This window comes from Scylla paramamosain, chromosome 1 (assembly GCF_035594125.1).
Source record: "Scylla paramamosain isolate STU-SP2022 chromosome 1, ASM3559412v1, whole genome shotgun sequence".
In the NCBI taxonomy this organism is placed as follows: Eukaryota; Metazoa; Arthropoda; class Malacostraca; order Decapoda; family Portunidae; genus Scylla; species Scylla paramamosain.
Genome location: NC_087151.1, coordinates 32,602,693 through 32,615,192, shown reverse-complemented (window position 1 = coordinate 32,615,192; position 12,500 = coordinate 32,602,693). Strand labels below are relative to the sequence as shown.

The 12,500-nt window shown below is 42.3% G+C and overlaps 1 long non-coding RNA gene across 2 annotated transcripts in view; it reads left to right on the top strand.

Annotated features, from left to right (window-relative positions):
- LOC135104225 (uncharacterized) overlaps positions 1–12,500 on the top strand; it is a 66,196-nt gene that overhangs the window by 20,843 nt on the left and 32,853 nt on the right. For both annotated transcript variants that reach the window (XR_010270337.1, XR_010270338.1), the window contains exon 2: positions 537–571. This is a non-coding gene — a long non-coding RNA (uncharacterized LOC135104225). The remainder of the gene's footprint in view (positions 1–536; positions 572–12,500) is intronic.

Below are 12,500 nucleotides of genomic sequence, written 5' to 3'. Positions count from 1 at the left end.
GAGAGAGAGAGAGAATTTTTAAATCAGTCATGAGGTGGACAGTCGTGCATGTCTCGACATATCAGTCCTAGGCGACCTTGAGACATAGAGCACCTTCTTGGCCCGGAGCCACGCTGAGGTCGGCAGGTGATGGTCTCCACTCTCAGCAGCTTGGTGTTAGGGAAGGGAAACACTGTTGGTGCGAGGCCCGAACCAATGACATTTTCTCGGGCAATGACTCCTTCAGTAACACACACACACACACACACACACACACACACACACACACACACACACACACACACACACACACACACACACACACACACCGTCTATACCCCATATTTCCTGGTGTATTTATTAGAATATACGATTAATTCTCAATCTTTTTTACTATGATTTTATTATTTTCACACACACACACACACACACACACACACACACACACACACACACACACACACACACACACACACACACACACACACACTTTAATGCGGCGCTCTATTCATCATTGACGGAATTCCATGAAATTTTTTTTTTCTTTTCTCTTACAGAACATCCTCTCGGGTGGAAAGTCTCCCTCCGCTCGGTAAGTATACTGCAATTTATTTTTTATCCTCCTTTCTAAAAACGTTAAGAAAATAGTGGCGAGGACCTTGCTGTAGGTGTTGAGGCTCAGGAGGTCGCCGCCTTTCTTCACCTGTTTGTCCGTCACCTGTTGCTGGTCGTGTTCTTGAGGGTCATCTCTTTTTTACCTCACTTGTCATATCGTATTTTTGCCTCTCATGCTTAATAGTATGTGGCTGTCAAAGCTGTGCTACCCAGAAGAAACATCGCATTTCAGGCCAAAATGCTGCATGTTGTACTTCTGTTGATGGTAGTTTTAATACGGTCGTTGAGACAGTGGGTAATGGAGGAAGGAGAAGAGAAAGATAAAGCGGGCTGAGAAATGAATATTTTATTCCTGGTTAAGTTTGTAGTAGCTACGGGGACCCGTGTGTAGGCCTGACGGCTTCTTGCGGCTTCCCTTATTTCCCTATTTTCTTATGTTCTTCAGTTGAAACTAGACAGGAATGAAGTACTCATTCCTCAGCCAGTGTTCCCTTCACCACCTACCTCCAAATCGTCACAGTGTCATTACAATGAGTTATAGCAATAAGGAATAATGCGATAATCCCAATGATTACTAGCTTCTACATTCTCACGTGTTAGAGTACGCAATGTTTGTTTACTTTTTGGAGTACCTGCGTCATCACGAATAAACCTGCAAGGTGTGTGCCGGGTGTGATGCAGCAGTGGTGCTGGCATAAAGTGAAGACTTTGCCTTCTCATTTTGTGGTTACCAGGAGCACTGCAGCAACACGGATGGGGAGAGGGAGCGGTCCGGACGGCTGTGCTTACAGCCGAGGGATTATGTTGCCGCCTTTCTTTATCTTACGTGGACTCGGAGGTTATTATGGGCAAGTGACAAGGACGACCAGACGTGTGTGTGTGTGTGTGTCTATGTGTGTCTGTGTATCTCTGTGTCTGTGCACGAGTGCCTGCGTGCGCGTCAGTGCTTGCGCAGGTTTGTCCTAAGCTGTTTATGAAAATTAAAATTAAATAAATTATAACTACAAAGGTATACTAGGAAGTCAAAATTATACGCAACAGGAAAAACATTTAAATTCATTAAGCCAAAAGTTCGCTCCCCTTCCGTAATTTGGTCTAAATTAGTTTGCTTCTAACTCAGCCTGGAGTAGGGAAAGTCGCCAGTACTGTGGTGTGCTGCAGTAGGCGTGCCGTGAGGGAGGAAGCAATGCTGCACGAACAACTAAATGACATGCAAGTCTTTCCTGAACCATTCCTTTACTCCATTTTCCCTTCTTATTCATTAAAGTTTAAGAACATAGAAAAAAAAAAAAAGAAAATAAGAGAAGCTGTAAGAAGCCGTCAGCCCTACACGTGGCAGCCCCTGCATGAAACGCTGTGCTATTTCCACCTATCATCGTGTTTAGTTTGTTTTAGGGTATTTATAGAAAATCCATCGCACTTATTGCTCACTTGCCTGTTCCATACGTCACCGGAACAGCCACCTCAGAGGTCGGGGGGCACATATTTAAGGCCTTATCTCCGCCGACACACTCCACTGCCTCCACACAATGGCGCCCGCCAGTCAGCACCCGCTCAAGTGTGACATCCTCCTCCTCCACCACCACTACCACCACCACCATCACCACCACCACGCACCATCGTCATCCCATCCGCAGCATCCCACCATCACCACTACATCACCACCACTCACACCCTCACCATTCATCACTGCAGCTCATTCGTCACTACACACTCGCTTCATCCATCATCACCACCACCACCACCACCACCACCACCATCACTACCACACCTGTTCGTATCTATATCTATTCAATTTCTTGTAAACTAGTAATTACGTGCAGGTCCGTCGAAGCACCATTCCCGTAGCCAATAGTGATAATAAAGATGGCGATAAATACTTGAAAACAGTCCCAGGAAGTTATATTGTGGTTGATATTCCTGATGAAGAGTCGTAGCTTCTCATGTACCTCTTCGCACCTCTTACGTGTTGGTCTTTGTGTGTGTGTGTGTGTGTGTGTGTGTGTGTGTGTGTGTGTCAGTTGTAGGTAGCCCCGTGGTTCTTTGTCTCTTGTAATGACGCTCTCCCTCGCCGTCTCGTCCTCTGCTTCGTCTTTCATCTTCTAACAACGTGTTTTCTCCACCACACGCACTGCCAACTTTCTCTCACCACATATCTTTTTAATTAGATTTGCACATTTCTCTCTCTCTCTCTCTCTCTCTCTCTCTCTCTCTCTCTCTCTCTCTCTCTCTCTCTCTCTCTCTCTCTCTCTCTCTCGTTTTTTACCAGCATCATCATCATTCTCATCTTTTAATTCCCGTTCTCTCTTTCTTTTCATCCTTTCTCTTTTCATTTCATTTAATCCTCCTCCTGCTTCCCCTCCTCCTCCTCCCAGTGTTATTGGGCAATCGACCCTCCTCATACGTTTAAGTCTTTTACTCTACGTTCTTGTCATCTTTATTCCGAACTTTTTTTCTACTGCATCCGTTATTTTCTGCTTTACTTGTGTTTTAAGTTCCTGTCAAGAGCTTTTTCAAAATTTACCTCGTCCTCTGCTGAATTTTCCTGTTTTTCATTTTTTCCTCCCACGTATCTTCATGGTTGACTTTTTTTTTATACCTTGCTGTCCTACGTTCGGCAATTTTCCCATTTTCTCAGCACAACTTCCCCTGACTTTCTTTTTTCTCTTCTGCTAACTAACTGCTAACTGCTTTTTCGGTCTCATTAAGAGAGCCACTGCGGTCTTTTTCTTTAGGGCGGTGCAGTTTCTCCTCTGCTTCTCTTGCCGGCCCGCTAGATACACACACACACACACGCTTTGCTTGTATGAGGAAAACTTTGCACAAATATTTGCCCGCATTGAGTGAGACCAAGAAAGAAAACGCCAAGGAATTGATTCTAAATAGATGCACAAATTGGGCCACTTAACTCTTCGACTGGTGTGGTTTCACTTCAGCTGCAATAGAATGTTGGTTTGCATACTTACGCTTTGAGCTTTCATTAGGACTAGTTTTCAGAGGTCGTAAAGATGAGCAGTCGGGTTCTCATGGATGTTTGTCCCATTGATGATGCAGAAAACTTGTTAAACTACCAATAGAGTCATGAAAATGCTTCTGAAACCCACAATTACACCCACTAAAGCCTTTGAATTGTTGCTTCACGAAATGTTAGAGAATACTGTCAGATGCGGCGCCAGTTTAGAATGTCATTTTGAAAGACACCACGGATATCAAGACAATTCATGGATTACTTGAAACCCTTGAGTGTCAGGAGGATAATAATCTTGATCAGTGAAACAGTGTATTGAATTGTAGTGTATTGAACAGTAGATTGAATGACAAATACGAAATAACGTTGACTTTCGAAAGTATTCTCTCTCTCTCTCTCTCTCTCTCTCTCTCTCTCTCTCTCTCTCTCTCTCTCTCTCTCTCTCTCTCTCTCTCTCTCTCTCTCTCTCTCTCTCTCTCTCTCTCTCTCTCTCTCTCTCTCTCTCTCTCTCTCTCTCTCTCTCTCTCTCTCTCTCTCTCTCTCTCTCTCTCTCTCTCTCTCTCTCTCTCTCTCTCTCTCTCTCGTGTGTGTGTGTGTGTCGGATAAACGAGGACAATATCTTCTGATGTTTCTTTTCATTTTCAGGTTGAGAGAGAGAGAGAGAGAGAGAGAGAGAGAGAGAGAGAGAGAGTATACTTCGAAAGTCAACGTTATTTCGTATTTGTCATTCAGTCTACTTACGTACTCCCTCAACAATAAATATACCTTGGGAATAAATAAGTAAATAAATAAATAAAGAAATAAATAAATGAAACGGTCAAAGGAAAGCAAAGAACACCACCATCACCTTACAAGCTCCTTCATTCCTCTCTCAAACATAATAACTGGAACACAAAACTAGTAAAGTAAATTGCCGCGTATCATTGGCAGTACGTACGCCAAGCAGCAGGAGTAACAAGATCCAATTTCCCTGAATAAGACGATTTCCCTTCTCCCTCCAGCCTCCCTCACCCTCAGCCAGTTCCCAGATACTTCACTCAATCGTGAGACATCGTTGATCTTAGGACTCTGCTGCTGACAGTGTGCTGAATGGGCGCTCTGTCAGTTCCTGGGCGGGAGGTGCGTGCGGGGGAGCCTCGGTTCGTCTCACTGATGGATGGGTTTCGCCAACAAAGTGACCGATTCCAATTAGAAGGAACTTTTTCGTCACCCTACTTTTTGTTTATTTAATGGAGGGTTAGCTGGGTGTTGAGTATATTGAAATTGGATCCATGGAAATAGGTAGAAAATGGAATATACGAGTATAATGCTGTTATTTATTTATTCTTTTTTTTTTACGTAGTTTCTTTTTTTTTATCATTTTACGTACTTTTGTTTATTTAATGGAGTGTTAGCTGGGTGTTGGGGGTAGGGTAAAACTTTTAGCCGGGTCTCTGAAATTAGGTAGAAAATGGAAAATTAGGTATGTATAGCTTTTACTTTTCTTGTAGTTCCTCTTGTTTTTTCGTTACCCAAGTGTTCTTTGATTTTAATGAAGGGTCATCTGGTTGCTGGGAGGGGGATTTAAAAATTTGAAAATTAATTGAAAAGTCGGAAATTAGGTGTCTATATGTATAGGTTCTAGTTTTTTTTTTTTTTTTTTCTCAAGGGCCTAGATAAGCATATTCTGTAACTGGTACCTTCATTCTGTCTTTTGCTGGTTTATTGATGCGCTGTAATTTGCTGGTTTATTGATGCGCTGTAATGAATGTACATATTCTTAATATCACTGCAAAGAATGTAATGTAACTTACCGGATTTAAACTTGTAATATTTAATGCACAAAGGAAATGCATTGCTTTTCCCATCCTGTTTTTTTTTTTTTTTTTTCGGGCCTATATTTTCTTTGTCTAATTTTTGTATCCTTAATTAAAGTCTTTCCTGCAGAATGGTAATGAATGAAGTTGATGGTAACTACTACTAGCATTAGGATCTCTAGGAGCATTTTGTGTTAAATATTGCATCACCTAAAGTCTGCAAGAATTTTCTAATATATATATATATATATATATATATATATATATATATATATATATATATATATATATATATATATATATATATATATATATATATATATATATATATATATATATATATATATATATATATATATATATAATTTTTTTTTTTTTTAGGTATGTGTGGATCTTAAAACACAAACACACACACACACACACACACACACACACACACACACACACACACACACACACACACACACACACACACACACACGTTTTGCCCTTATGGCGTCACACATCAAATAATGACACCTCTGAGAAAAAAAAATGTAGAAAATCTCTCTCTCTCTCTCTCTCTCTCTCTCTCTCTCTCTCTCTCTCTCTCTCTCTCTCTCTCTCTCTCTCTCTCTCTCTCTCTCTCTCTCTCTCTCTCTCTCTCTCTCACGCCCCCTACTCTACCATTCATTCTCTCCATGCATATTAAAAAAGAAAAAAGAAAAAAATTAGCTCTTCGCTTCTTACTTCCCCCTCTGCGTGACCACTGCGGCTAGTGCATGCATGACTCTCAACCCACGCAGGCTGCCCCTATAACATAGTCTCCCTCGCTATGACAGAACATAGCACCACTATATTCCATGAGGGATTTATGGCAGTAATTAAAACGTTGCCCAACTCCCCCAATGTATCAGCATCGGCAATAACTCATGGATGAAGCGTGGGTGAGTGAGGCCAGGGAAGCGCTGCCTTGTTTTCATGAGCCTGTCTCCATGACAACCCTCCTCCTCCTCCTCCTCCTCCTCCTTCTCCAAGGCTATGGTCACTGGTTTGTGCCCCGGACCCCTTGCTTTAATCACACACTCACGGTGCATCGTCTCACGGTTTCCCATTCCTCTTCCTCCCCTTCCCAGATCCCTCCAGATGTCACCCAGGACTCGCCATCACGCCGCTATAACGCCGCTAATTTTAGTTAACGAAAGAACACAGGTTGGTGTAATAATGTTCGTCCATCACGTGTGTGTGTTTATTCTGCAAGAACCGTATACACACATGTCCATCACTCCCGCTGTAAACTTCAACAGGAGCGAAAGTTTTCACCCACTTACCCCGAGCATTCAGACACGCGAGTCACGGCACATGTCAGCGACAGGCCATTAGTGCAGCGGTTGCTGTGAACATTCTGGATCGATAAGGAACGCCTTGCGGGAGCAAAACTGACGAAGTTGCCCATGAGGTAAAAAAAAAGAAATAGCAAACTTCTGACAAAAGAAATAATTTAGAAAAGTCACGCGCACCTGCGACCTTCTTGACTTCCCCAAAAGTTATCCTGAAGGTGCCAGGCACAGGCCGAGGGTGGCGGGAAGCAATAAGAGTGAGCACAGAGGCAGCGTGGAGCAAGGCAGCAACAGCATGTCCTTCAGCACTCGAATCTTGTAGGGGCAATGGGCGGCATTTCAGCCACACCCAAAGAATCATTGCCATAGTTTTGTAAACGTTCACACACACACACACATACACACACACCAACCTCACAAATATCAACAACAAAAAGAAAAAAAGGTCAACAATAACAATAACAACAACAACAACAACAACACAACAACAACAACAACAAAGCAGTAGGTCTCTCTCTCTCTCTCTCTCTCTCTCTCTCTCTCTCTCTCTCTCTCTCTCTCTCTCTCTCTCTCTCTCTCTCTCTCTCTCTCTCTCTCTCTCTCTCTCTCTCTCTCTCTCTGCTAGTCTCACTACCAGCGTTCGCACAAAGTAAATGGCAGAGGATATTTAAAGACGTCTAATATTCTCGTGACAGTAGTTCTGGCAATTTTTACCAAGATTTATTTTCTTTCTAATATTTCTTACGACAATGGTACTCTGTGGTATTCATTATTTTCTCATACTCTTCCAGAAAAATCTCTATAATGTATGATCTAATATCACTTCGTATGGATCAGTATTGTGGTAGGAGTATTTGTAGAGAGGAATGCCTGAGCGGTGGTCCCCGGTTATGGATTCGGGTTTTTTTTTTTTTTTCAACCAGAGACATTGAAGTAATTGGCCTGTACCTGCACGGCCTCTTTCAATTCTCCTGTCATCTGTCACCACGTGGCTTCCTTCATTAATGGAGCGCCATTCCTCCTTTACAAATGAGAGATCTTTTGTCTGGCCATCATCGTTGCGCTGCCCAAAAATAGCACGGTATCTTCTTAAGTTTATATTTGTTTGTTTATTCACTTATTCATTTATTATTATTATTATTATTATTATTATTATTATTATTATTATTATTATTATTTTATTTTTTATTTTATTTTTTTTTTTTTTTCTAATGTAAGAGGGGTAGTGGCCAAGGGCAGCAAAATAAATATATATTTAGAAAAGGCCCACTGAGATGCCAGTTCCTAATTGTTTAATGCTTCAAGATCTCTGCGTTCACACATACTCAGTGACTGGTTTAACAGTAATTTGTGTCGTATGTTTTATTTACGGAGAAGGTTATGTGGAATTCAATTCAAGTGTTTATTAATCCACAATGTTATTCTTTTTTTCCTCGGCGTCGAAATTCGAGGGTCTTAAGAAATTTAAGACATAAAGCAACACGGTGAGTAGGAAATGGTAATGGGTTACTTCCTCAGAGGAAAACCCGTGAAAATTTAAACCTCACAAACACCAAAAAATGGAAAGTGTGAGCTGCTTTGAAATATTTAGTACAGTCAGAATTGATATAAAAGAACCATAGTGGTAAATATTTTAGTGGATGTTTCTTCCGACGAAGTGACTGCCGCCTTTAGTCTAGCAACAGTTAAAATTTTACAGCACATCTTACCTGTGAGATCTGTCCTAAAGTTAAATGGCGTACAGATATTATGAGTCTAAATTGTATCAGTGAAGGAGGTTTGTATTAAGGGGCGTTATCAGTATCCAGAATAGCTTTGAGTAGATGCAGAACCTCCAGTCAAGTTTTATGAAGGCGGCATGATGTCTCTTCACAAATAATATACTGAATTACTGTTGATCTTTCCCCCACGATTTACGATGCATAAAAGAAAATACTATCATCTTTTCACTAAGCAACTGTCACATTCTCAGCATTGTTCTCAGTGTGAAGAAACATTATTTCAATTCCTATTTAATTAAGGTGAAATCTGACGCACCTGTTCTGGAGGATTTTTTTAAATATTGTTTTTCGTTTATCACTGAGTAAAAATAGTATTACTTTCAACATCGTATTACCGAAAATGTTTGCGACCTTAACAACTCTATTTCGTATTTTCTTTTCCCTTTAATTTTTCTACATATTTTCCTCAAACATTGTATGTTTTTTCCGTGTGTGTCAAATCCTTTTTTTTTCTCACGGGCACAGTATATCCTGCCGCGAAAGGCGCTTCCAATTAATTAGACGCAGCGGCAGCAATTTTACACAAGCCAGCTGGAGAATTGATCGAGGTAACCTGTTCTGAGAATCCTCCAGTTCGTGTGCCGCCGGGAATCCCTTTAATGAGGTTATTCCAAACGAGACAGATGGATTTACGTAGAATTCCAAGCCTCACCGACGTCTTTCAGATCTGTTTGAGGCGGTAGAGAGAGAGAGAGAGAGAGAGAGAGAGAGAGAGAGAGAGAGAGAGAGAGAGAGAGAGAGAGAGAGAGAGAGACGGTAGAGAGAGAGAGAGAGAGAGAGAGAGAGAGAGAGAGAGAGAGAGAGAGAGAGAGAGAGAGAGAGAGACGGTAGAGAGAGAGACGGTAGAGAGAGAGAGAGAGAGTAATTACGAGCCATTAAAGTAAACTAAGAGAACCATTAAGTGGAGAAACACACGACTCCCTTATTCATGAGACACTTGGATGCAGAAAACGGACTTTCCTCGCACTGGGGACGATTTGTGATGGGGAAAAAAAAAGAACAGTAACGTCCATCAGAAGAAGAAAACGAAGGCGACTTAGTGATTCCCTTGTGGTGCGGAGTCTCCATTGCAGGCGTCACGTCTCCTCTTCCTACTCTTTATTTTTTTCTTTTACTTCCCTCAAACCACGCAGGTGCAAATAATGTTCAAGGTCACTGGTCGGGGATTTACGAGTACATACCTTCATTGTAAAAGTTAATGAGAGAGAGAGAGAAATGAGAGAGAGAGAGAGAGAGAGAGAGAGAGAGAGAGAGAGAGAGAGAGAGAGAGAGAGAGAGAGAGAGAGAGAGGTGAACGAAGTGAGCCTTTTAGTTTTGTTACCGGAGTGAGGCAAACGAGATAAAGAAGGAAATAAAGTGCAGCCATTAAATATATAACACTATTATTGTGCTTATTAAATGTAGCATTATATTAAGTGACCTCGTGGTATAAATGGCAGAATCTCATCCACTCACACTAACACAATGTAGTTTCAGCGCACTACAATACACTGAAAATACAGTATATCCGGTACTGGGCTAAACATACAATACATAATACTTTCCTTCTACGATAGCCGCCTTTAGTATATGAATTCAAACATTAATATCACATTGTTCCTTCCTCCTTTGAAATCATTCATATTGTGACACTCGCCGGCCACTGAAATATAAATTAATAATGCCAAATGTATAAGAGATTAGTAATGAGGTGGAGTTTAGACATTTCCAAGTTTAGATGACGAAAAGCAAACGGTGAGGACAGTGAGTGTAGTAATGGTGTGGTGGTGAAGGTAGTCAAGAGAGTTAGCAATGTTCAGAAATACCTTAACTATCGCTATAGTCTCTGTTTAGTGATAACAGTAGTGATGAAAGTAGGTGTAGGAGAATGAAATGCAGTGTCTCTCTCTCTCTCTCTCTCTCTCTCTCTCTCTCTCTCTCTCTCTCTCTCTCTCTCTCTCTCTCTCTCTCTCTCTCTCTCTCTTGTACAAGTATCCTACACTTCTCATCCTCCTTATTTTTTGGCGGGATCTTGTGTGACGTCCTCCCGCGCTCTCAGTCACGGTCGAGTCTCGGGTAGCCTCGGCCCAGACTTGGCGGATGGCTCTCCCTTTGTACCTCATTATTTCTTATTATGCAGCAGCCTGCTACCACTAAGTTTCTTTGGCAGCTTCACTGGGCCACTCTAAGCACACCATGGGCAACTCTACAATCTACAACCAACCAACAAGCATACAAAGCAAGTTAAAACCATGTGCACATAATTCTCTCTCTCTCTCTCTCTCTCTCTCTCTCTCTCTCTCTCTCTCTCTCTCTCTCTCTCTCTCTCTCTCTCTCTCTCTCTCTCTCTCTCTCTCTCTCTCTCTCTCTCTCTCTGTGTGTGAGTGTGTGTGTGTGTGTGTGTGTGTGTGTGTGTGTGTGTGTGTGTGTGTGTGGTTATCGCGCATCTTTCCCTATCGTGCTCAAGGGTTCTTGTAGCTCCCTCCTCTACATAGCTTTCTCACGTCGTCACTCCTTCCTTCCTCTCTCCTTCCTCCTACCTCTCACACTCACTCTGTTTTCTCCCTTCCTCACGCCCCTTCTATCTGGCTTCCCGTCACTCGTCCTTATTTTCTTTACCTTTCTCTCCCCCAAAAGCCTCGACTCTCACGTCCGCTCTTCATAAAACTTACTCTCTTTGGCCGCTTGGCTTTGTTAGTCTTCAGCGCTATACATCTCTTGGTCCCTTTCTTTCCCCCCTCCCAACACACACACACACACACACACACACACACACACACACACACACACACACACACACACGTGCACACACACCTATACACTTCGCATACACATATACCCTCCTCCTCCTCTTCCTCCTCGTCTCCTCGTCGCATGTCTCATTTACTCGCCTCAGCGTCTCGTATCTCAACACGTAAAATTCACTCCCTGCGTCTTGTTCCTGCGTATCTTTCGCATGTCATGGTTAAGTATTCTAAACGAGTTCCAGAAATACGTTTGTTTCTAAAGGAGAGGGTTTTCGTTGGTCTCCGCATCTACTTGTGTGTGTGTGTGTGTGTGTGTGTGCCTGTACGCGTGCGCGTTTTTTTTATGTCTACGTGAATAGGTATGTAGATGTATATGTGTCTCTCTCTCTCTCTCTCTCTCTCTCTCTCTCTCTCTCTCTCTCTCTCTCTCTCTCTCTCTCTCTCTCTCTCTCTCTCTCTCTCTCTCTCTCTCTCTCTCAACATGCATAATTTTGCTCCCGAATCTTTTTCTCTTACCTAGACCGGGGCACAAGTAAATGCTCTTATATTCCCGAGTTGCAGCTCCAGCATACACAAAACACACACACTCTCACGCCAAACACACTGGGGCGCCTTGGAGGAACACGAAACCAAATTAAACGTTGAGGAGAAAGTAAGACAATCAAGAACCAGCAAGCATAATGTAAAAGCAACGATGCGGAGAAAATGCAAATAAGTAGAAGTTAATGGAAAGTTAATGATTCGAAAAGCAAGGGGAGTTGTCTGAAGGAAGAAAATGTTAGTGGGCGAGTGTAGGGAGCGAGTCGAGGATGTTTAAGAAGGAAGAGGAAGGATTGCCGTGGTTGTACGTACACGGGGAACCGGTAAAAGTAAAACAGTTCTGACGGAATGTGGTAAAGGAGGAGGACTAGGAGGGATGGAGTGAGATGGGGTGGGGAAACGGTGCCCAGTCCCTACAAAATGGGATTAGGTTAATGTTGGTTAGGCAGGAAACAGTACTTAAGTGAGTTAGGCCGTCGGGCTCACTCGAGTGTTGTTGATGTAACTCGGTCCCCTCGGCGGGCTGGAGGCTCCGCGGCTGCCTCCCCTCTGCCGCACACACCATCCCTGGGAACGGGAAATCTTTTCAAGTGCCTAGGCTTATTCTTTTACGAAAGATATACAAGTAATTCTCATTTGTTCTCTTGAAAACTAAGACTTTTGATTATATTAATGTTCTTTTACGAAAATTATTTAATGATAATCTGAAGACTATTAAATATATTTTTCACAAACTTATGACATTGTCTTGAAGTTATTGTTTCCTGAGCTGCACG